The 25,401-nt window shown below is 35.2% G+C and overlaps 1 protein-coding gene across 6 annotated transcripts in view; it reads right to left on the bottom strand.

The window, feature by feature from the left end:
• LOC124180883 (protein-tyrosine sulfotransferase) overlaps window positions 1–25,401 on the bottom strand; it is a 270,165-nt gene that overhangs the window by 83,686 nt on the left and 161,078 nt on the right. For 4 of the 6 annotated variants that reach the window (XM_046566796.1, XM_046566793.1, XM_046566792.1 and 1 more), the window contains one exon: window positions 7,342–7,398. The exons of the other annotated variants lie outside the window; for them this stretch is intronic. The gene's annotated coding sequence lies outside the window, so the exon portion shown is untranslated. The remainder of the gene's footprint in view (window positions 1–7,341; window positions 7,399–25,401) is intronic. 6 annotated transcript variants of the gene reach the window in all.

Here is a 25,401-nt window from a genome sequence, read left to right as displayed (position 1 = left end):
AGGTTGGGGTTTAGTCTTCAAAGTGCATGTTTTTTACTTTTATTTTTGTAACGCTGCGTTGTGATTCTGGTTATGCATTTGTCCCACGTACGCAAAACTTATTCTAACCTTTGGGCGGCGCGAGTCACCTTCCTCCTTTTCGTAAGCGATGATGAAAAAAAATTAACATTACGGTTGAGCCTGAAATAAACTTTATTTTATTCGTTAAATGATAAAATATAGCCGATGATTTTGAGCAACAGTCGCGGTTCTTTGGTGATTAGATTTTATTTATAAGACTTGTAGATGTAACGACGCTTTGAAATGCTTGGATTGAAATGCGGATTTACTTGTATCAATGAAAAGTGTAACAAACTATTCGAATGAAACATACCAATCAAGGGCTAGCTCGTTTTTGCTACATCATGTTAAACATTACCGATGTTCTAAGTTGCTGCTGAACTATTTCAAATGCAACATCTATATTAAGGTGAGGAAACAATTTTTTTTAAAAAGTGTTTCATGATCTTCGTGCAATATTTTTATCGGTGTTGTCATAGAGGTGCAATACCACGGTATCATACCAAACACAAATCCAGTGTCCCGTCAGTCTCGGGCCGTGAAATAATATCTGCAAGCATGCTTCACTTTGCGATACTCTTCGAATCGGTTCCGGTATTTGCAGCCATCAAAGTACTCTGCATACAATACGGAGTATGTTGTTCTAATATGTATCTATTGCAATATTCGTATCCAATAACATACCTAGTTGGCCAGGAACCAATGGGGGATCGCACGGCTTAACTTGTTTACGAAATTATTGTAATTTCCAGTTCTAGCGACATTGATATTGATGAAAACAGTCTCACGATGGCTCATTTTACTCTTAATTCTTACCGGAATTGCGGAAAATATCTCAGCTATGCACTTTTTAGCCCCTGAAATGCGGGAAATGTGGGAATAGTAACACGTGCCAAAAAACCACACATTTTTTTTTACTATTTTCGAGATAGGATTAACTTTCCTGAATTTCGCAACAAAAGAGGGATGCGAGTTTGCTCGATCGGCAAGGGTAGGAGTACTACATGACCCTAATGCACAGGTTGACGTGATGAAGTGAGGTGAAATAATACGAAGCGGAGAGAATGAACGAATAAATTGAAATTTATTCCAGTTTACAATCTGGTAGGACCAAACTTCCTTAATTGTTCTTTACAGATTTGATAACTGTCCGGACAGGAGAGTCAAAGTCAGGTTCACCTGCCTCGATTAAATTTGAATAACAGATCGTTGAAGCATTCAATTACTCCCTAAAATTCTAACCGACGTACATTCTGGATATATCAGCGAGACCAAGTTTTGGAGGACAATTTAATTCACCGTTCATTCAAACAAAGCCTCCAATATATCTTGCTTCGGTGTACTTAAGTTAATTAACATCCTCTTACACGTATAACGATGCCCTTTATTTGTCGTGGTTTTGAAAAAAATAAATCTCAAATCTGTGTGTGATATTTTATTTGAAACGCAGGCGCTCGATCAATTAATTTATTTATTTATTATTCAAACAAGTGGTATCATTGTTCTTTGCGAGATAAAATAAAGTTGAAGGATCGCAAAACTCAGGTGCCGTTTTCGAACAAACTGAACTTTTCAGAACAGCGAAAACCACTTGGTGAACTAAACTAAATAGCGGAAGGCAAGGTCGAGAAAAATTCACTCAATCGTGAGAAAAACATTCTTAAAAATTGATCTATGTCAGAAAAGCCGAAGTGAATCCTCATTGTAAAATTGTCTACCGGACCAAAATGAAGTTTTAGCACGAGTCGGAGTATGAAAATGTAAAAAAAAAAAAAAAACGATAATGTCAGGTCAAAACCAAATATGTAATAGAGGCTCAGCTTAAACAAGGTTGATTTAATCAAAGCTGTTCAAAACATATATCGGTCAAAATTTGGAATGATGAGACACTGTTAAAAATGTTCGTAAATTTGTTACATTTACTACACAAAAGTATGGCTGAAAAAAAAATGGTGTGATTTAAAGTGAATCACTATAAGCATTCTCATTGAATTTGCAATTAAATTTTCTGATTTTGTTAAACTTGGTTGCAGAAACGCAAAAGCGAATTTTGAATTGAACTAAAATATTATATGTGGTGAAACGTATTATATTTGTAAACTTACTGTACATATTGCTGAATCTACGTGACGAATTTACAAAGAAATTCGACCACAGCCTATTAAAATTAAAAATCTATTGCGGCCATAGGAATTAATATACATCTGTATTAATTTAAAAAAAAAAATATATATATATATATATATACATGATGAAAGTACGAAAATTCTAGACATTTTATTCATTTGGATAGAAACAATAATTCAGTTTCGTAATCGTGCGTGAATATCGCCAATTCATATAATATCTAAGAAAACTCCGCATTCATTTCAAGTAAATCGTGTTTAGGAATTTTGTCTTTGTGAGAGCGTTAATGTATATTGGCGAATTTTGTTTTTCCGTAAATAAATAATAACCAACCGAAATCCAGGCCATAACATCTGATTTTTATATATATATATATATAAATAATTTGCCCTTCGTTCCCGGTCTATAGAAATTATAAGATTTGTTGCACTGATATAACATCGATCGAGGTAATGAATTAAAAACTAAATGTTATCTATAATCTTCAACTTTTCGGTCACCCTTTCCCCGTAATGAAAATTGACGATTTTTCGGAAAAACTTCCTAGCTTTTCGGTGGAAATTTTACTTCTAGCACGAGTTACCAGATTGCTCTCTACACTAATCGTTGAACACGGCACCAGCTAAACTTCTTCTTCCCATCTACTATCTCTGAAGTCATTTGTCACTTGGCCAACATCTAAATTTCCCTCTCTTTCGACAACCAAACTCGGCTTTTTCCCTAGGACGAACAATACGCTTCCACATCATCTCATTGTACTCTTCGTGTATTTTACAGTATATCAATTATGTAACCGATCAACAAACTCCCAATATATCAGTTCCTTTCATCTCCTGTTTTCATTCGTGAGTGTGCTTCGTGTGACGTGTTACAATTCCAAAAACGGCCATGATACATCACGGCTTGGTATGGATGTGACGCGGTCATCGACAGCCACTCGTTTTGATCAAAGCCATTTACCCCATTACAAAATCATTTGAATGTTGTTTTTCTCGTTCGTGAAACCTCGAAAATATTGATTTTTCATAAAATTTTATTCTCGATATGACGTCACTTCTTGTGACAAAGGGTGCAACTAAATCGAATAAACCAGCTGTACGTGTACGTACATGCTCTCAGAATTTCGTGCTGGAACTATATGTGTAAATGCACCCTCATTACTAAGAGGAAAAAGAGAAAACAGGAAGATTGTGGTATTCTAAAAAGATTGATCTGTCGAAATTTATTCAAAACTGACGATATGTGCCAAGACTGATTAATTTGAGGGCAAACTTTTCCAATTCTTTGATAATTATCACCGCTAATTATCCTTATTTTTTATACTTTTCTATAGCAGTAAGAGAGTTTTGTGGAATGTGCAGGTAAATATTTTCTTGTCTATAGTACAGAGATGAGAAATTTTGTAATATTTTAATCACAGGGTTTTAATAACGTTCTCGCGATCCTAACGAATTCGGGTATCAGGCGCTTCGTAAAATTAATCCTTTGCAATGATTGGTTATTCTGATTGAGAATGCGGGCCGGAAAAGACTATAACGTAAAATAACGAAACGGCAATTACGTAAGTATTATATATTCAGTTTGTGAATTTATACACCGAGGATTGCAAGCGGCAAATTAATCGGTTCGTTAAGCTGCCGCAGCTGACCGATTCGACCGAGCTCAAACATTTTATCAACGTCATATAAATTCGACAAAATGAATCAAGGATGGAGTGATAAGCTGTGCCGGCGTATACCTGTATAAATTTACGCGCGGAAAAAAATTTCCGGAATCATATTCACCAAATTCGGCAACATTAAAATCCATGGAAAATTAAGCTCTCACGACTCGCCTCGTTTCGCCTTTGCTTCGCACAATTTTTCTCGCCTCTTCAGGATTCACTGATGAATCTGTAGGTAACCTTTTATTGACTTTGAAGTCTCTTTGCCCGCATAATCAAGGCATCAAGTATAGACATACGATGCACTGAGAAAAATTTCATTCGTTACAGTGACTGGAAAAATTTAGTAAAACAGGTGTCGTTGGAAAAACTGTTTGAATATTGTTGGAATTACGAAAAACGAGGTAGGCGTAACCATTTTGCGCTGTCGTCGATCCTTTTTTGGTAATTGCAACGCAAAATCAGTTTCTGAGGTTTACGTCAATTTATTCTTGCACAAGCATTAAATTTTTGCAACAATTGCAAGAAAATATAGCAACAGTGATCGTAATGAGAAAGAATAGTAACGGATACTAGATTTTCTAGTAACAGTTAGAAAACTGATATTTATTTTCTACCTAGAACTATATTTTTTGATTGGGGTTAGAAATAAAAATAGTCAAGGACTGAGCGGTAACCGGAACTAAAAATTTCTCTCAGTGTCTGTATAATATATCTAGACGTCTCAATTTCTTTGATGACTCAGAAGTTGCAAGTGTTAGGTACGGAAGCGAAAAAACATTCATCTGCGTAGATATTTTGACACAAAAATTGAGACATTTTTTTTTTTTTATCCAAAAAGGTAAATCAAGAAACCTAACAGCGAATAAAATCATGAGTGCGGTTGGAAAACTGTTGCAAATGAAAAAAAAAAAGAAGATACAACTGAATTCGTCGAAGACATTCAACAGCCGTGAGTCGAATTAAATCAAGTAACAATTGAATTATTTATCCCCTAATTGAGAACAAATTTTCGTTAGTGTAAAAACGTTTGTAAATGATTTGTTCATTGCGCTTCGAGAGGTAGAGTCATTGGAGGCCGGAGGGTGCATGTTATTGATTCCAGCAACTGTATTTAATGAAAACTGTAAAAGAGAAGAGATTGTGGCAAAAACAGAATAGCTAGCCGAATATATTATAGCAGACCTATTGAAATTATTACGAACGTAGACTGAACAATACGAAGAATGGGTTTGATCGGTTCGATGGGAAATTATTGGTTTTGCATTAGTGGAAAATAAACACGAACCTACACAGCATGTGTATACATGAATTATATTTTTCCCTGCTCTATATTCAAATCACAACGAGCTGCGCTGGTTAATTGCAAAATGGTAGCTATCCATTAATTACGTGGCTCGCGTCAGCAAAAAGAGGTAACATAATTAATTTATTTCGCGAGCCTAACGGGCGAAAGTGTAATTTTTACGGTCGAGGGCAACGCATATTATCCAGCAACACTCGTTATCACCCGGCATGAATGTGTTATTCCTTGCTGAATATACGGAAGGCAGAGTCGAGAGAAAAATCTCGACGAGAAGTGAAAAAATAGTACTTGATGAAAAATTGCGAACTGACGCAAAAATCAATTTCTTCGTATAAATTATACTAAAAATAAGTGACGCGAGACTACAGAATGCTAAGAAATGTGTAGATGTTAAAAATCGGGTGTCCCGTTTAAAACTGCGTGTTAGCATATTTCGAAAACTAATGAAGAGACGTTTCAGCCGAGAGTTCAATGATTTCGAAATAGACACAAATTAGCAGTACTAGCTCGACTACCCTTTTCGCGATATCTGAGCGACGTCTATTTTTTCAAACGACAATTTATTTTTTACTACTCATCACTTATGTAGTGGAAAGAAACGTATTGTTTTCAGCAAAAAAATTATTCTAGATCATTTTGTCATATCTGTATGTTTCATCACCTCCGGAAATCAGAAATCAAAGTTTGTGGGGACTCGATCGTCTCCCGAACGGCCGTAGATGGGGATGCAAAATTTACAGGATGTACTCGGTTAATATCAAAGTGAAAATCTTTCATTTTTGGCTATTCCAACTTCCAGTCGTTCAGTGTGCGGTGAATAATTCCTGGCAACCAAATCATAAGAAATACCAAGCAGGCTTGCTGGTCACGATTTATGGTTTTCAATAAAATTCACACCGAGAAAAATTTCATTTGTTACAATAACTAGAAAAATTCAGTAAAACAGGTATCGTTGAAAAAACTGTTTAAACATTGTTGGAATTACGAAAAACTTTTTTGGTAATTGATGAAAAAACGCGTCCATCTCAACTGCATTAATAAATCGTTTATTGTAAAAAACCTGCAATCTTTTTCTTGACTATATTTAGGTCTGATCAAATAAAACACGTAATTCCTGTTCCAACGAAATAGTCGCGATTAAGATTTTCCAAAATTATCACCATCCACAATCGACCTTTTCTACTAAAGTTCGAAACGTTTTTGTACTTCACTTATATTTCAGACTATTTTAATGGGTTATTTGAGAGAGGCCGCTCCGTAAATATCAGTAGTGGGCGACCTGCTTCGGAGGCAATTCATCTCGTGAAAAAAGTTTTGGAATATTACACGCCTTCAAAGATACATACATACACAAGAATCAATATTTCCTATACGTTATGCAGCTGTACAGGTATAAGGATGCGTGTATAACGCATAATGCGCTGGAATTATTCAAGAGTGTGACAAAATATTATTTGTAAAATAAATTGCGTTATTTTTCATCCGAAGTAACATATTGCGCAACTCGGTCCACCGCAAGGGTGGCGCCTCAGTAATGGCACTTCGATTTTTTATGAAAAATATCATTCGATATCGGAGGACGCGGACATTGAATTTATGACGCATGGACGAGTTCGTATGGCTATAGGTATACCAGTTGCCCGCCTAGAAGACCGTGAGTAAAATAGACATCAGGAATCGTAGGAAAATATATTGTGTTAGTAAATCGCCGGATACATTCCCGATCATCCCTTTAATGGTAACATGTATCACGCGTTTTTTTCGATCTATAGGTATAGCAACGAACATTATGCGGGGGCAGTCTCTTTAGTTTGGTGACTTATTTTTGGATTTTTATGTATGTAACACTTGTTCAAGGTGAATTTTTATTGCCATCCATTTCTATTTTTTTTTTCTGCTCGAAACAGCCGTTGCGGTAAGGAAAGTAAAATATGAGATATGTTGCATTGCAAAGTTCAGCCGCGAAAAATATTCTATGAGATCAAAAACTTTTTTATCATGGACTTACCCGATCTTCGATAGGTATACTTATCGAGTTCAATTATTTTATATCAACTATACCTGATGAAAATTTTCTATAAATAGTATTTTTTCAATCAATGTATCGAACTTTTGTGCTTACGTACATTTATTTCTGCGTTTATTGAAATCAAAAATATCATTATATGAAGATTTAGAAACTAACCTTTAGTAGGCGTCAATTTCAATTTTGATCCGGCCGCCTTCCAAAACAATTTCGAACCTGCGATAGAAAAAATATACATTATATACCAACTTATCTATTAAGTGGAAAGGGTGCCTGTAACCATGAATTTTTCTTCATTCAAGTAAAATGGGTTTTTTTACAGCCAAATGAATTCCAAGGCCTGAACGACGAGATTATTGTTACATATTTTTCCCTTTTCATGATTGAATGCGGCGGTCGAGGACTTTATTTAGAATGTGGGTTTGAAGATTCATCGTTTAAGCTTCATTTAAATACAATTAGCGAACTGAGAACCGATGTATGATAATTTTTAGTATTTCAAGTGGTCGGTTAAGTTAAGAACTTTCTTCTCCTCCTTCAGCTCACAGATATGTAACATTTTTGCCCATAGGTTGTATGAGCATGAAAATAACATGGGAAGGAACAAGAGGGAGAATGTCCATCAGGCTATATTTTTTCAATGATGTATGGAATTTCCGTACGTATAAAAATGACATAGAAATTCGCTCGATGGAAGAAAAATTAGAGCCAATTCTTGAAAGTTTGTAAATTTAAGAAAGGATGATCAGCCATCAAACAGCACTCGCACCGATTTATATCTACGATGCACAAATAGTGGGAAAAAGATATAATTCACCAATAAGGTTATTTTTCACTCAGTAATTATTACGTGACAGGACAGTTAGGTGCATAAACTTAGAGAGTCGTAGCACTGTACGAATTTGTAGTCCTCGTAGAAAAGACTCGAACGAATATTATGCTCACACGCGTAAGACACAGTACAAAAGCCGGAGAGCTTTTTTCACTAGCATGGTTGTTTTTCACGTAATCTGAAAAGTCGCGTTGCGAAGAACCGAACGTTGATGCGGAATTCAAATAGATTCAGTAAGCGGTGATAAAAATATCCTTATTTACAAAATTGTGACGTTAGTTTTGAAAAACAAGTAATATTTTCATTATATAACCACTCTGGTATGAGATTGATGATAATGTAATCAATAGTGTATTTATTAACGCTGAATTTTAGCCTAGATACGTATATAAAGAAGTCTAGATATACGTAGCTGTTGTCCTCGACTTTGTTCCTGGCATGCGTTGCAATGCCACCCAAAGAAAGAAAAGTGTTTTAAAAACACACGAGCTGCCACTAAACTATATGAAACGGGCTCATTTGTTGAAACGACTCACGCGCCACCTATTCTAAAATGGTTGTACTAATCCACACGGAGGAAAATGAATTCTTGAATCAACAAAATAGATTTAGTTCGAGTCCATTCATTTCAACCTAGTATCCCTTGTTTGTTCCAAATACGATAACTTCAATCAAATAATTTCAATTTAGTTGGTTTGTCAAAATGATATGTTCAAGCGCATTCCTTGATTCAACATAAGCTTTTCTTGTCACGATCGAATGAGCCTTTTCACCGAGTTGCAACAACGAATCCTGGTCAACTCCTGGATACCCACAAACTGCGCAACTCGGGGTCGAGCAAATACCGCGTCACGTCCGGCGGAAGCTCGACGGTTACAATTTGAACTATGGTACACCTCGGTATGCCCAAGATGAACAGATGCATCCTTGAAGCAAGGAAGCGCAAGAGCTCACTGTCCGTATACGTGCCTTATCTTTCGTGTTGATTGTTTATTTCTGCAAAGAAGTTTAGGCACGTACGTGGACTTGGAAATAAATATTGATCTCAATATGGTATCCACTTAAAAGTATTACTTCCAATATTTATTCAAGAAGACAAGTCGTCGGTTGAGGTCGTTATTCTTCAATTTATTGACATTGCGATCGGGAACCCAGGCGAAACATTGTCAGGCTAATACAAAATGATGTACAATATACAATAGGATTGAGTATACTTAAATATAGAGGATCTTGAATGATCGACCGGTATTTGACGTCAAACAATCGGAACATCGAACTTGACCTCTTGGGATTCTAATGTCCAATAGATTTTTTGGATTGCTTTGGTTAAAAATGATACCACTAATTTTTCGAAATTTTTCGGCCATTTCGTAAAAGTTGTAATGATTCAAATTCAACCGCTCAATGAGCCCGACACGAGCGGATGAGATTTGGCGCACGGAGTGGGACACCTGGTGCGTGTCGTCACTAATTTCAAATATAGCCAGAAGAAGAGGCTCTTGGTCAACGTCTCTTTAGGAGGAAGGAGGTGCGGAGGTTCCCATCTCCAAAATTGAATATCAAATACCAAGAATCGACGAAGGTGTAGTAAAGATAAATTTTACTATAAAGAAAGACTTTTAAAACTCAAACAGCAAAAGCATCAAAAATCACATAAAAATTAGAGAGAGACGATTTAAAAAGAAGAAACAATCTAAAATCAGAGTGATGTTCAAGAGTGTATGAAAGACAATTATTTGCACTTGTTTAGAATTTTCACAATATACACCATTTTAAACAATATACGCATGGAACGAATGAACGATGGAATGGATGAACGAATGAATCTTAAATATAATCACGGCTCGTGTTTTAATATATCAATAAATAAATTAAATTGTGCTGTGCTAGTCGTGCCTTACAAAATATACGGGATGTTTATTAATTAATTAATTAAATATATAATTTCAAATCTCAATAAATTCTTATAAAGTGTGGCGACCCGAAATATCATTGACATGAGGATGCACATTTTTAAAATCCTACGTATCTTCATTACAGCGATGCGAAAAAAAAATCTTGTGCACGAACAAGATTTGAATGAAATTGTTACCCTCATCTTAAAAAAATACCAATTTCACCTGAACGAAGCAAAGTTAATTCTGACAGAAATTTTACCTAGGTTTTTTACACTGATTTGGAACTGTTTTGGAAAGTGGCAAGATCAAAATTGAATTTGACGCCTACTAAGAAGTTTTCGGAGATTCCATGAAAAGATATTCTACATTAAAATCTGAAAGTAACGGTTTCAGGAATGTTTTACAGGGCTGAATTAGTGCATTTTGACCTATTCACAAGCAAGGAGAAAGCGACGAAACAGCAACGTTGCGTTTTTTTTCATTCGGTCACAACATTACCTTAACATGGCACATTTTTTATTTTATTTTTTATTTCTTCCTCTCCGGTGTTCGAACTTTATTATTTTCAAATTTTATTCCCCCGCGATAAAATTACACGTGTTACGAGCGTCAACAGCAGATTGACGGGTAGGTGAAATGTGACGTCAGCCGGTTTAGGCTCTTTTTTCAGAAATCGATTTATAATAGTATTTCACTTCACGCTTCTCAGTCCGTATTATTATTATAGCCCTAAACGCGGAAGCGGAAAGAACATTCAAAGACAAATGATTAAAGAAATCAGAAGACAGATGTTTTTCTCATTTTTCATCACGATGGGATTTCATCGTTCTCCAGTGTAATTGATATTATAATTGTGAAGAAAATGATACATTGATTCTATAATCAATGCAGCTCTTTACAAGGTCTTACGATTTTTCATCGCGAAGCTATATTCAACGCATGATTCAGAGAACAGTGGGCGCGTATAAACTGTTATTTAAACCGGGAGATTAGTAGTTGTTTGGACATTCAGAGTTTTCCATCGCATCGTGATTCAGAGAGATTCGGTTTTTGACTGCGATAAACAACCTTTGGGACCAGAAATCGACGGAGTACATGAAAAAATCATCTCATACATCACACTTGTATCTCTCAATTCCATGACCTTATCGTTAGCAACGCATAACGCGTGACATTGTTAGTGTTAAACGTATCCGAAAATGGGAAGAATGCAGAAAAGATAAAACGATCAAGCGTTTCAAACGAAATACTGCTAAATATTTTTTAAGCCTTGAAGCTCGCGGGGAAAATTGGATCGAGACCGAGACGTATTGATAAATACTTGATTCGCGGGTAAAGTGGTGGCTGAATGTCGTTTCAAGATTCATAATGACGAGCTGGCATGAAAAAATTAAGAGGCAAGATGTCCTCCTCTTTCTGAAACACCGATAAAATAAAGTTTCTTTACTTTCTTTAGGCGTCGAAAGGTGTTTGCGACGAAATTAATTTTACTCAAGGTGGAAGCTATATCGTGTCGAAGAAGAAGTTCAGGTCAACAAATTGTTCGTTTATTTAAACATATCGTTGATGAAATATAGAAATACTGATATTGACTATGGCATAAAAATTACCGGTGTACAAATTAAACTATGAAAACAGTTCGCTTGAATCAAATACATTACAACGTCATGTTACTGCAAAATGTGAAGTAAGAGAATGCGCAACGTTGTTGATGCAAGAAAAACTAGATACCCGTTCGGGACGGTTGATCGCTGGCGACTAAATTTTGGGTATGTGGAAAGCAGGCACACGGCTTCTAGTCGAGGAAATAAAGCAATGGACTGTCGATTTTTTGAGCAGTAAGACGGATTTTAATGCGGTTTTTTGCATTCGCTTCGTAAGAGCGCCTACAAACTTTGTGAACTAAATTGATTAATTAATTTTTTGAAAATGCATTATGGCATTAATAATATGCATTTTGCAAGTGCACTTCCAAGAGACACTAAATAAAAAATTTGCTACTCGGGGGTTTTTCGGGTCGCTGAACACGAATATCGCCACGGCAACCGTCTCCGAGGTACCTGGTGCCCAGGGTGGACAGTATCAACGTCTTCTCCTAGCGTTTTGACGAAAACTGTGATCGAATTTGTGATTGAATTAAGAACAATATACTTTAATTAAGGTAAAAATGATAATACTCAAGATAATTCCAGAAAAAGACGTTAAAACGTTCACCCTGGGCACCACGAACCTCGGAGACGGTTGCCGTATCGATATTCGTATTCAGTGACCCCAAAAACCCCCAAGCAACGAGTTTCGACAAATTCGATCACAATTTTCGCCAAAACTCTAGGAGAAGACGTTGATACTGTCCACCCTGGGCACCAGGTACCTCGGAGACGGTTGCCGTGGCGATATTCGTGTTCAGCGACCCCGAAAACCCCCGAGTAGCAAATTTTTTATTTAGTGTCTCTTGGAAGTGCACTTGCAAAATGCATATTATTAATGCCATAATGCATTTTCAAAAAATTAATTAATCAATTTAGTTCACAAAGTTTGTAGGCGCTCTCACGAAGCGAATGCAAAAAACCGCATTAAAATCCGTCTTACTGCTCAAAAAATCGACAGTTGGGCCGTTTTTAGTGCTTTATTTCCTCGACTATTCGGAGTCTCAGAATGTGCTACTCTAACAATAAATAACATTTGATATCATAATATAGTGTTCGTCAATTTACAGGGCATGGGTTAAAAAACCTAGAAGGTCTTTGCAGTAGCAACATACGTAGTGTCCGGTGTTTTAATAGTCCTTTCAGACCCTGGGAAAGTTTATTTCAGTTACTTCACCACCGAGCACATGCGCATTTTCTTTGTTTTGCTAAAATTTTACGCGAGCAAAACCAACGTCGTATATTTCACTCCGCAGCAATGGAGGGCGGGTCACGTTTTAACCTGCGGGTGCCTGGCAGCAAGAATACCGTTTATATTTTGCGTTTATGAATTAGGTATGAGAAGAGTAACCGCAGGAAGAAATTCATAAGCGAAGTACATTTTCTTGGGGGATTCAAACGGTGTCTGCACACTCGTACGCTCGGACGGAGTTATCCACCTTGGTGGTTTTTCCGTAGGCCGAAGCGACTGTCTCGACGATATTCAAACCTGAAAAATAAAACGATCTCCTTTCCCTCGCTACGCCATAAGAAATAGATTTACGTTAGAAAAGCAAACAATTTACACGCACTTGTTTCAAAGTCTTTGAAAAGATGCTACCTTTAAGCCTCGATTCTGCGTTGAAAAGGTGAAAAATAACGATCAACGTGTTTGGAAAGGAAGTGACTATGAAAATGAAGGTACTGAACGTTGAGTTAAAATAGTCGCATTTTTATTGTGTTTTAAAAATTTTTGTGCCGAAATATCTTGACTGTATTAACACAGAATTATCTATATCGTTTAAAAATCAATATTTAGTTTCAATTCTTGAAATTTATGTAAAAAAAGCGTTCTGAAGTTTTGTATAAAACATATTCATTCGGAAGTGAATTACGAAAGTCCAACAGGTGACTTAATGTAATGCTTTCAATAAATTTGATGTAGAAACATGTTGGACAATGTGAGTGAACTAATCGTTTCTCAAATATGCTCAAATTTTGTACTTTACGAACGCACAGTAAAAAAAAAAATAAACACATTTCGTAGCGGCTAATCCTTATAATTATAATTTATACCAATTAGTTAAATAAGAAATCAGAAACTGAACTGTTGAGTCAAGACCAAAAATAGTAACCTCGAATTTTAGAAACACGTACTCTGGATTTTAGGCACCAACGAAGAAGATACAACTCTGGGAAGAAGGGTGTTTGCATTATTGGATTTAGTATGGAAAATGTGAAAGTATGTAAAGGAAGATAAAAAGAATCCCGGGGTTCGCACTCGCTGAGGTTTCGTTGATGAAAAGCTTAGGATTTTTCTGGTAGAAAAGAAGCATAGTTTATAATGGCGACAGAGTGAAGTATCGAACAAACCAGACTGGCTCTATTCTAAACATATTTTTAAGGTGAGTGCAATTACGCTGTGGAAGAATCACTAACAAGGAACATTGATTCGCACACCAAATTGGATTCGAACAGAACTGCACGGAGCAATTTACATTCATGAAAATTTCGCAAGTTTAACAGTGTATTTTTATCGATTTGCGTTTTGGAATTATGCAGCTTGAGTATACACAGTCGAGTGTGCGGATAGTTTAATTTTTAATTTTTACACTTGAATCGTTATTAGTTTTTAAGGAAATTGTCAAACAACTGATTAACAAAGTAAGCATATGTTTTATGCAACACGTAAACATTGGGTATCAATATTGGGCATACAGTGGACCGCTGTTAAAACAAAATATCACGAGTTTGGGGAATCTGAGCGTTTTTTTACCTGAAAAATAGAATGCCGTTTGAACAATTACGTCATTGATCAAGATCACGAGGGAAGTGAAACCGGATTATTTGAATCCTTTGAAATCTGGTTTTCGTCCTTATTTCAAAAATTTGTCTAATGTGAAAAAATCGTTCGGGGCTTACAATTTCTCATACATAAAAGTACAACAGCATTTGCTATGTGTAAGATTGCTCTGACGAGTAGAAGATTATACGCTTAAGATCGTTTGTTCGAAGTAATCGATATATACCCGCAAACTATATTTAAATGATCAAGAAAATCAAGTCGTGTGAAAAAATATATGGACATGGGTTATTAACCACTTAAAGCACTGTTAGAAGTTTCTGTTGTAAATTTACTAAAAATCCGTGGGAAGGATTATTCGGATTCGCGATAGTGAATTCGCTGTACACGTATTAGGTAATTTTTTTACTAATAATTGTGTGATTAAACAGCACTGTTTAGTAAAATTAGCAAACATCAGTGCGATAAATATCATGAACTTGGATATCATTATTACACTACAGAATACAGGATTTTTTAATTACAATTCGTCAAGTTTGCTATACGAGTTTAGTGACTTTATGGTAAATGTGGGTATACCAAAACTGCGAAGTGAATAAAGTCGATAAAAAACGTTTCGATACTTAATTTTATTGACTTTTTTTGTGAGCACAGACATCATTTCAACAACTTCTCAGTAGCTGTACTCGATAAAAACGAATCTTAGATCGGATAGAAGAATTACCGCATAATTTGTTTCTACCCGGGTTCGAACTCCGTTTTCTCGCAATGTACGGATTACTAGCCAAACGCCCTTATGGAAGATCATGACTTCATTTGATTCATAATACAATGGACGGTTCACACGGGCATGACAAATAATACGCTCAATGATAGTTTGCGACTGAGATATCTTCAAAATTCCTACTCACGATACAATTTTTAATGAATTCACAAGCCCGATAACTAGCCAAATTCAGTCAATTTGCAGAACGTGTCAGTCAAGTTGCGGTATAATTGTTAAAAAATTAAAATTTGATTAATAATTTCAAAATTTACATGGTAATTTTTGCGGCATTTCTTGCATGTGATACCGATAGGGATTTCGTATAAAATTTATACCTGCACAAGTTGAGTAGATTCGGCAGAAAATTGCGTAATTTCAAAAACCGGTTGAGAAACCTTTCAAATACAGTACGTTCGATATTCAGGAATTCAGTTTTAAGAAACTCGAAATCAGACTAATTGTACAGCAAAATGAATAAAGATGTACATCGATTCCATTTGCCATAATATATTTTTCATTTTAACAGATCTAATCGAATTTTTTTGTACATGTGTCTGGTAATTTCAGCACCATGTTTAGTGGATTCCAAATGCCGTGCAGTAAAAGTGTAGTAAATTTACAAATATAACAAATTTACCACAGAAATTTAATAAATTCAAAATATGTTTTTGTCTTTCCCTAAGCAGGAACAAAAATTAAGAAAACTGATTGCAATTTCAATGATGATGCTGAGTAATTTACTTTCAAATACCAAATTTTTACTCTTACTAGAATTTTGTGCAGTAAATGTGTAGCAAATTTACGAAAATTTTTAACATCGTACGGAATTTAAAGTCCACGTGCGACATTTCCGAATCTAGTTATCAGAAATTTGGAATCGCAGAGTGAAATTAATAGAGATGCATATTAATTCCTTTTGCTACAATAGATTTTTGATTTTAACAGACTATAAACGAATTTCTTCGTACGTTTATCACGTGAATTCAGCCGAATATTTAATAATTTCCAAATACCGTATAAGAAATTTACAAACTTAATACATTTACTACCCAATTTACTAAATTCAAAACATGGTTTTGCGTTTTTCCAACCAAATTGAGCAAAATTACAAAATTTATTTCAAATTTAACGAGAATGCTTGGTAATTTATTTTAAAACACGAAATTTGTAATTTCGCTACATTTTTGTGCAGTAAAGTTACGAACATTTTTAACAGTGTGACTTCCAAAAGTAATTCAATATTTTTGGTGTCTCCCAGGTGAACGTGTACTTTTAAAAGCATGTGTTTTTGAGGTCAAGGAATTTGATTATGACCAGAAAAATGTACTTTTTCTGCGCATTCATACAGTTTTGAGCACTCAAAGTTGACGAATTTTCCATCATTTTCTCAAATGGCGTCATAAACGGAACTATCATCTTTTTTCTTCGGCATGAATTTTCCTTTGAAAACATATTGAACAACAATATTTTTAGGTTCAAATACGCAATTTCTAGCTCAAGAGCGCACTACTTGCAACCTTAATCCGAACACCAATCAACAGCAAGCCGAGAATAAAAATGGTAAAACTTAACAGGTTGATCGACCGACTGCGCATGCGCGCAACAGAACTAAACTCTATTCGTCAGCGAGGTTGTATCGCGGAAATATTTTAGTCTGCAAAGCAGGGGGGGTAAATTGTTCGATACGGGATATGAGTTGTCAAATTTCTCCGCATCAAGTACCTACCGAATTGAAATCATGTTTTTGTGATTAGTAGCAATCACCAGTCATTGTTTAGCCAAAAACTTAAATTTGCGTACTTTCTTCAAAAAAATGTAGAACCTGAAGGCTTTCGCATCGCTTACATAACCTCTGCAGGCCGCGTTTGACAACTGAAGCTTGTGTTGGCCAGCCTGTGTGAGAATATGACAAAGCTTGCGCATGCGCGGTATGTCACCCGTTACCATTTCCCTTCGTTGTAACCTAATCACACGGGAGATTTATATTTTCGGCAAGTATGTATCAAGAAGGATATCGATATTGAAATCATGAGCGGGCATGAAACGATCGTTCTCGAATAATTTGTGCACCTTGTCGCGAAACATCAATTTCCACCTTTCTCACTCATATTACAGAAATTCTGTGGCACAGATCGGTAAAGCTAGGAAGTAACCGGTACGATTATTATCTTTGTTGTTTGTTTATTATTGAAGCTTTGTCAATCACATCAGCTGCGGTCAGCGGCAACATTTACGTCTCGTGAAAAGAAAAATTTGACATTAGCAAACTGGAAGTTCTGGTTTACGTAGCGTCTGGATGTTCTGCTGTTAGATATACGATACCGAATGTGAGATGAGCGCTGTACTCTTCCATCTTTTCGTGTAAGTTGAACCAAAAAAAAAAAAAAACGATTTGAAAGGTCGGAAAATCATTTTTTCATTCGCAACCGGTACTACCAGCTCAGCTTTTTATCCGATGAAAAGGACTATATAAAATTGCCTAAAATTTATTTGACAAACAAAACCTTTTAGCCCGTCACAGTAACATGGCTGCTCCCGGTACATGTAGTGTAACCATTCAAATATACGTGCCTTAAATCAAAACGAATATTACAAATGGAATTGACTCTGTGCGTCCATCACGTGTTGTCCACCTTCGTAAATGTACACCTTTCTTCCAGAAAACGGGCTCTCTCTCTTTCTTCAATTCACAAGATGCTGAATTTTCGTGGTTATAAATGTTGCCTGTATTGTGAACAATTTTGAGTTTGATAATAATTATGTAATATTTTTCTTACAAAAAACATTTAAACGAAGGTATAAGTTAAATTACCACTAAATCAGTGTGGAGTTCTATATTAAATCTCGTGATATCTTCGAAAAGGAAGTAACGTTAAAAAATATAAGTTATTATTAGTGAAAGCATTCAAACATTTAGAATGACAAAAATTTATCGAAATATATGAAATTAAAGTGAGAAAGTATTTAACAATTCATATTAAAAAGAGATAATTTACATAGACAGATTAAACTAAGATCGATGATTTATTTGTACAATTTTCAACGAAAAAAATGCAATACACATTTACAATTTCACCTTATACACCTTTTGACCGATAATTTATGTATTGTATGAGCGAATGAGTGAATGATACAATGGATGAATGAATGAACATATAATATGCTTTTCGGCTATTGCTACAAATTTATACAAAAAAAAAAGAATCTTTACAACTTTCATATTCTATAACGTAAAATCTGTTTTTTCTAATTTATTTCTGCAGATTTAAGCCTACCTGTACAGTAGCAACCTCCGAATAAGCCGAATATGCGATAATCGTCATGATATATTCGTTGGAACTTCGTGCAAATTGCGTAAAATGTTGATTGCAAGGTAAAAAATTTTTTACATGTAAAATTTTAGATGGTAGTTATTCTTTTTTTTTTCAATTTAAAGAGTAGTAAGGTTTTTCAAACATTTGGTTACAATGCCTGAGCGATTTATTGAGTAATAGGCTATGAAATGTGTGTAAAAATCCGTGGAGTATGCGAAAGAAATAAAATCCTGATCAGGTAATAAACTAATAATAATGAATATAAAATCACTTGATTAAATCTAAAAAAGCACACATGCCCAAGTATTTAACAGTCGAAACCCCTTCATTATATATAACTCTGCTCAGCTTTGCGCTTTCATGTCCATTTCGCGTTAACTGTCCGATATTATCATCTTCATTCTTCGTTATTCTATTTTATTAAGCTTCTGGATTGAATTCTTTTTTTACCGTATATATTTTGTGCCGTTTGTGATCGTTTAGTATTAAACCATCAGGCCAAGTTTGTTGTTTTTGTGCCGCACCCTGACTCTATAAAACCCATCCCCATACCCTTAACGCAATATCTCTCTAAGGCTAGAGATTCTCAAGCCTAAGAAGTACTAACATTTCGGCGATACACTTTGTTCCTGCATTTGTTGTTCGACAAATACGAGCGGAGGACTTTGTTTATCGGCGATTTCGCCCACAATCTCTCTCACAGCGTTTATTGCTCAACAAATACGAGTCGAGGTGTTTTGACCCTATTTTCTTAATCTAGAACCGGGGTTGTTGTTCCGGTCAATACGGCAGAATTCTCTCTCGCGCTTGGTGGTGGGTCAGTGACGGGGTGAAACAGCCACTAAATAGTAGCGGAACGTGAGATCAGAAACTTTCCGATGCACCCGTCAAGTTTTTATTTAACCCTAATTGGTCACACCTCGGTAGAATCGCGTAACGTTCACACAAGGTGAAATTCAGCCCAGCTTCAGAAAGTGACAAACTGCTTCAACAATGAATTCTAAAAATTAGAAAAAAAAAAAAAAATTGGAATATTGTTTAAAGGTCGCAGAAAAAGCTCTTTAGTTTTTCCAACTAAAATGACCACGACTAAGGGACTGTACGAAGAGTTTGAAAAATATTTGGGATTCAATTTACCCCAGTGACCAATTAGGGTTGATCACTCATCAAGTTATGGATTATAACGATCGTGAAAAAAAAAATTTACGATTAACGCGAAGCGGTACATGTACGGTTACGATTATTCTCCTATATTCCCTAGTCTCAAAATTTTGACAATTGAGTATTTCGTTTATCGAAGACCGACCACAATTACGTTTCACCTCCGATACCGATATCTTTATTACTCTCGGACTAAGCCTTCAAAACTGACGTTAAACTAGCGCGTTGTAATCGTGGTTGCGCGAAAAATGTTAATAATGTTCAGGTATGAATATCCCGAAAATTGTGAGGTATTCAGATGGCAAAAAAAAAACAATTGATTAGAGCCGAAAATTTTCTGTTGATTCAACGTGAGCAATTTTTACATGCGATTCGGAAGGTATTCGGAACTTATTGTTAGATCATTCTTAACTCCGCAGTTTTTAAATGAATGGAAGGAAAAAAGTTAAACCTGACCAAAATCCGAATGTTATCATCCTCCTTCCATTCGTTCCTGATCATTAGGTACGCAGACCCACGGAATATTCATAATTTCTGTCAATATTTACATGAAACTGGTGAGTAATAAACTAGTGTTAGGTAATTCCTTCGTGTCGTTAAGAATAATACAGATATTTTGCAATTAGTGCAAAAAGTGGCGAATACAGAGGATTGTGAAGGCTGCATCCACGCGAGTTACAAATTGCCAACCCGTAATAGTTATAAAACCATATGTTTCGTAAAACTTGTCATTTTCCGATATAAATTTCCATTCGGTTGTAAAAAATATAAACCCCAGTGCCCAATGGCGCTATAGTTACACTTGTTGGGTGAACAAAGAGGGCACCGTAAAGTATAATATTGGGATTGTCACTTTGCAACGTGTCATCTGGTGGAAAAAAATCGAACTAATGCAACTGGGCCAACAGGTGATCGTTGACCGTGTTTTTTTCGCGTGTGAATGGTAGAAGAGATATATTATTGATTACGTTTCATTAATTTATGTGACACGAGTAATTCGAAACCCCGAAAATTACGATTTGCCACCATTAAAATTAAAGGCTTAGGTTATCTGGTGATAAAATAACGCACGCAATCAGACTTTGACGTCATGGGACATTTTTCAATACACGCCCCATACGTTTTCGCACTTTGCTACTTTACGCAACCTTGACAATGCGATAAGTCGAACTTTCCATATACAAGGTATTACAAAAAATTAGGTACCAACAAAAGAGGGAAAGTGAGAAAGAATTTTCAAAATTGTTTGATTATTGAAAAAGTTGACCCATTCGCTGTTTTATACGATCTTGATTTCCGTTTTTCAGGATTTTCTCGAGATACGCTGCATATTAAATAATTATTAAGTGTATGAAATTGGTGGTAAAATTTTCTGACAAATCGATTGCCGCTATTTATTTTGTAGAATTATTCTGACACTGCGAGACAAACGCAAATTTAGATAAAAAAAAAATTAATTTCTGAAACAGGTCCAAAACGTCTCAAAAACGCCCAAAAAGTGTTTCTTTACTAAAATAAAGCCATTTTCCATCAATATTTTCATTTTTAAGTGGACGGTTCAATGGGCGTGCACTGAACTTAAATGGTCATATTTTTCAGAGGATGATGTGGGTAATGAAACCTTTTTTAATGCCCCTTTTTATTTCAGTAATTCACCTCTCTCTCCAAGTATATCATCAAGGGAGAAATTCAGGGTTTACAAAACATCGTACTGTGGCTAGATCCAGTTCAAACAAGAGTAATTGCTATGAGTAATACGCAAAATGCATTGTTTATAAAAACGGGTCACAATTCTGTCCAAAAAAAACCATGCTGATAATAATAATGTAATTCCGATTGATGGAAAAGTATTTTTACCACCAATTCGAGGCACAACGAAGTTGATTTACGCAACATAATCAATAAAAATAAGTTTGTGAGTTAAATAAACTATGAAGTATTTCTACGAAGTTTTAACCGTGTTTGATGAACGATCCGTTGCAGACTAACCTCGCAAAAACTATTCTTACTTCAACAGCAGTTAACCACGAAGAGCGAAGAGGTTCCGCACATCCTGACTTTTACTTGATTATACATAATGGTAAAAAGACGGAGATAATAATATGACCTTAGGTGGTTCAAAACTCCCCCGCTATACCGTAAAAAATTTTGTCCACAAAAGTTGTTCGTTTTAATTTGAGCAATTTTTGGTCACGAAAAAAGTCATGTTTCCATTTAAAAAAACATGTTGGCCATCTTAACCCGGGCATTTTTTATTTTGAACCAAAACAAATATTTTTTTTTTACGTCGCCATTCGAACCGAAAAAGTTTCGTTATACATCACAGGGTGAAGAAGGAAGGTAGTTTTCTACGTATATAATTTCTCACGAGCTTAAGGCATACCTACTGTATACATTTTACTATTAGATTAGCGATTGCTGTTTCGGACAGATGGGGTTTGTAATCTGGAAACTAGCAGTGCTTTCCGTGATCTATGATGTGTTTTAAAAACTTGTTGCTTTACCGGTTGCGCTGTTAAGGGGGTATTCTAGTGTAGAAATTTGAAAAAATCGATTTTTTTTTTTTTTATATTTTCAAAGCTTAACCTTTCAAGAATGTGTCCTTAAAAGGACAAGTCAAAATTTCAATTATTTTCAGAGATATAGCTATTTTAGTGACACGTCTTCAATACTGGCGCGGCTGGAACGAATTTTACTCGAAACTTTAAACGCGTTTTTCTCAAAACTACATTTTTCAAAACGGTTGACATGATTTCTCAAGTTCTATTGAACCGATTTACTTGAAATTTGGTGAGAATCTTTTCAATACATGTCTCTATCGCACGAACTATTATTATAACGGAATAATAATTTTTACTATTTTTAAAAAATTCAGAAACGTCCAAAAAAGTAAAAAAAAACGTATTATTTTTTCGGACAGCCGTAATTTGGCAAAAAAAAATTTTTTTTCGACTTTTTTTTAGTTAGTACGATAGCTGCATTTATGTAGATTAATAATCTTTTTTTTTCTGATTTTGAAAATGCTTGCAATCGTGACAACATTGGCGCGCAATTTTTTTTGTACCCCCCACTTCAACAACTCATAGCACTTTCAATTTTGTATTTTTTGACTTGTTTTTTTTTTTGTAATCGTGAAATAATAATAAACGCCTGATAAAAAAATGGATGGTAAAAATATTTTTTGTTTTTTGTTTATAGCACTTCAAAAAACACCTCAAATTCATGCCTCTACACTAGAATACCCCCTTAATAATAAATTCACAAGTATACGCGTGTGTGGAAATTACGCGTATCGTAACATTCAACTTCACGTGCTTCGTACTTTTCATTCGGTTCTGATTATTAAAAATACTGTAATTTTCGGTGAAAAATCTGTATTGGGTTGAGTGCAGGGAAAATCCTTAAACGCATTTGTATTATTCGATCACGTTTATATTAAACTTTACATCAGCGGTTGTGCATATGTGTGAAGTAACGTTCAATTATCAATTTAATTAAACAAGGATACGAATTTCTATTTCACTTGTAAAACATTGATTTCATAATGCAAGGACGTTATTTTTAGTGACTTCCATCCGGTGCTGTAAATACGTTTTTTCACGCATCACTTGTTCCCCGCATCTCATTAACAACTAATAAATCAGGATATTAAGGAATTAGGATCATCCAGTAATTATAGATACAAAGTTTCGAAGCGAAGCGCTATTCTACGTTGTTTTCAGGCTTTCCCTCATTCTTACGTTACTCATACCTACTAATAACTGGAGTGATTGATGATAGGGTTGGGGGTGATGACGAGTCCTATCGAATAGATCCAAGAACAATATATCTGTTGAACATTTTTGCGGTTTATTGGTGGACTGGCAGATTGATTGATCGTAGAAGGTGATTTGTTTACTTACAATACTACTGCTATAGCCTGTTGTGAAATAACTAATGTTGAAATGAAATAGTAATATAGATGCATTGACACTTTAAAACTTCATTCGCAAATATTCTCACGACCGGTAGAAGTGTCGATTGGATCGATCGAAATTGTCTCACAAATTAAAAATGTAATGACGATATAGTTCAGGACTTGTAACAAGTATAATAGAGTGCTTAGTTGAAATACCAACGACTACGAGACAACTAAAAGTTGCTGATTTCAAACGCTCTAGTCAAATCAAGTCGGCTATATCGCTAGTCGTTGTCACATAATTCGTATAGAATTGAGCTGGCATTTTGTTTCGGGCCGAAAAACAAGTAAGCCGTAAGCCCAAGTCATTGTTGTACAATTGTAATTAGTATTTTTTTTTTTTTTAACAGACTGAATTCGATACTTTTTTCCAAACCACCGCCATATTATCAACTTTGATTTACAAAAAAAAACCTCCATAGTAAGATAGCAGCTTTCATACCGAATAATAATCTTTTTACAAATTTTGTTTCAGATAATATTTACGCCCACCATCGTATCAATCTTATAAAATAGATTTAAAAAAGAAAGTGAAAATAAACGATCAAAAATTTCTTTTCTACTCTTCACGAGTGTTTTGATTCCACATAAAAAAATCAGATTCACTAGCGTTTTTTAACCATTTGAATAAAAATCGCGAAAATCAGTTATTTTTCGACCCGTTGCACTAGGATGATCCCTTATATAAGGTCCTGGAACATTAGCATAATGTTCACGGTGACGTGTTCATGCCGCGTGGCATGAGTTTTATCCGATAACTCTAAAAGTCTAGAATATAGTATACCAGGATGCAGAAATCGAGCGGAATTCTTTTCTGCGTCACGTTTATGAATTTTCCAATACTTATCTAATTTTCTACCATTAGCTTTGTTCGTCTTGTGGGGTATGTTTGAAAGGAAATCTTTACTTCCGGAGTAGGAAAATTGAAGCGAAATTTAATGAAACGACGTTCTCCAGGATGTACATTCTTTCATCACTTTCTCGGCCTCGTAAAACTGGCCCTGAATATTTCCGAAGCAATAAACTATTCCATCGTTTTGCTACTCTTGCGTCTAACTTTTTCTCTGCTACACGTTCGCTTCCTTCATCCGACTTCCTGAAGTCATTATGGTGTCTAACTTTTGTCGTCGGAACAACAATTCTCTGACAATCAGTCCGAAAGCCGATAGTTCTGATTATTGGAACGAGAATTTAGTGGATCCAAGTTATGTCACGTCAGTTTCGTGGGAAGATACCGTCTTACAAACGATTGATAAAACCTTCCTATAAATCAGTCCGAAGAAATAGTAAAATAAACATAAAAACTGTTTTTTTTTTTTTTTTTATTTTATTTTAAACTTGTTTGTCGATTAAACTTGTCAATCTTTTTAAAGTTTTACGAAAGTTGGCGTAGTGTATCGCAAACAATAAAAGTTTCGAATTTTTTTTACCAATTCCGAAAAACGCAATTTGACAAAAAATAGGTCAAGTATCGAATTTTGTGATAATTCATTGTAAATTTTTGAATAATTTAAATCACCGAAACTTTGACCGAATCAGTTAAGGGGTAACACCACTGTAAGAACTTGAAAAAAGCACAATTCTTTTTGGATCGACGAAAAGGTGACAGGATAATAATATTTATGGAAGTTTTTGAGTATATATTTAAGTATAATACAAAAAATTATCATCCCCAAATATTATGAAATGGCGACACTGGAGCCATTCTTGCGACATATACAGCACGCGGTGTAATAAAAGTTAAAAAATCATTTAATCTACGTATTAATAGCTAAAGAAATGCGTAAGGGATTTACGATAAGTTAATTTAAATATTATTTATCAAGAAATAAGTGCCCTCTCTTTGGTCGAAAATTAAACAT

This window comes from Neodiprion fabricii, chromosome 4, assembly GCF_021155785.1.
Source record: "Neodiprion fabricii isolate iyNeoFabr1 chromosome 4, iyNeoFabr1.1, whole genome shotgun sequence".
In the NCBI taxonomy this organism is placed as follows: domain Eukaryota; kingdom Metazoa; phylum Arthropoda; class Insecta; order Hymenoptera; family Diprionidae; genus Neodiprion; species Neodiprion fabricii.
The sequence above is the reverse complement of the archived record's forward strand: the minus strand, read 5'-3'. Positions and strand labels throughout refer to the sequence as shown.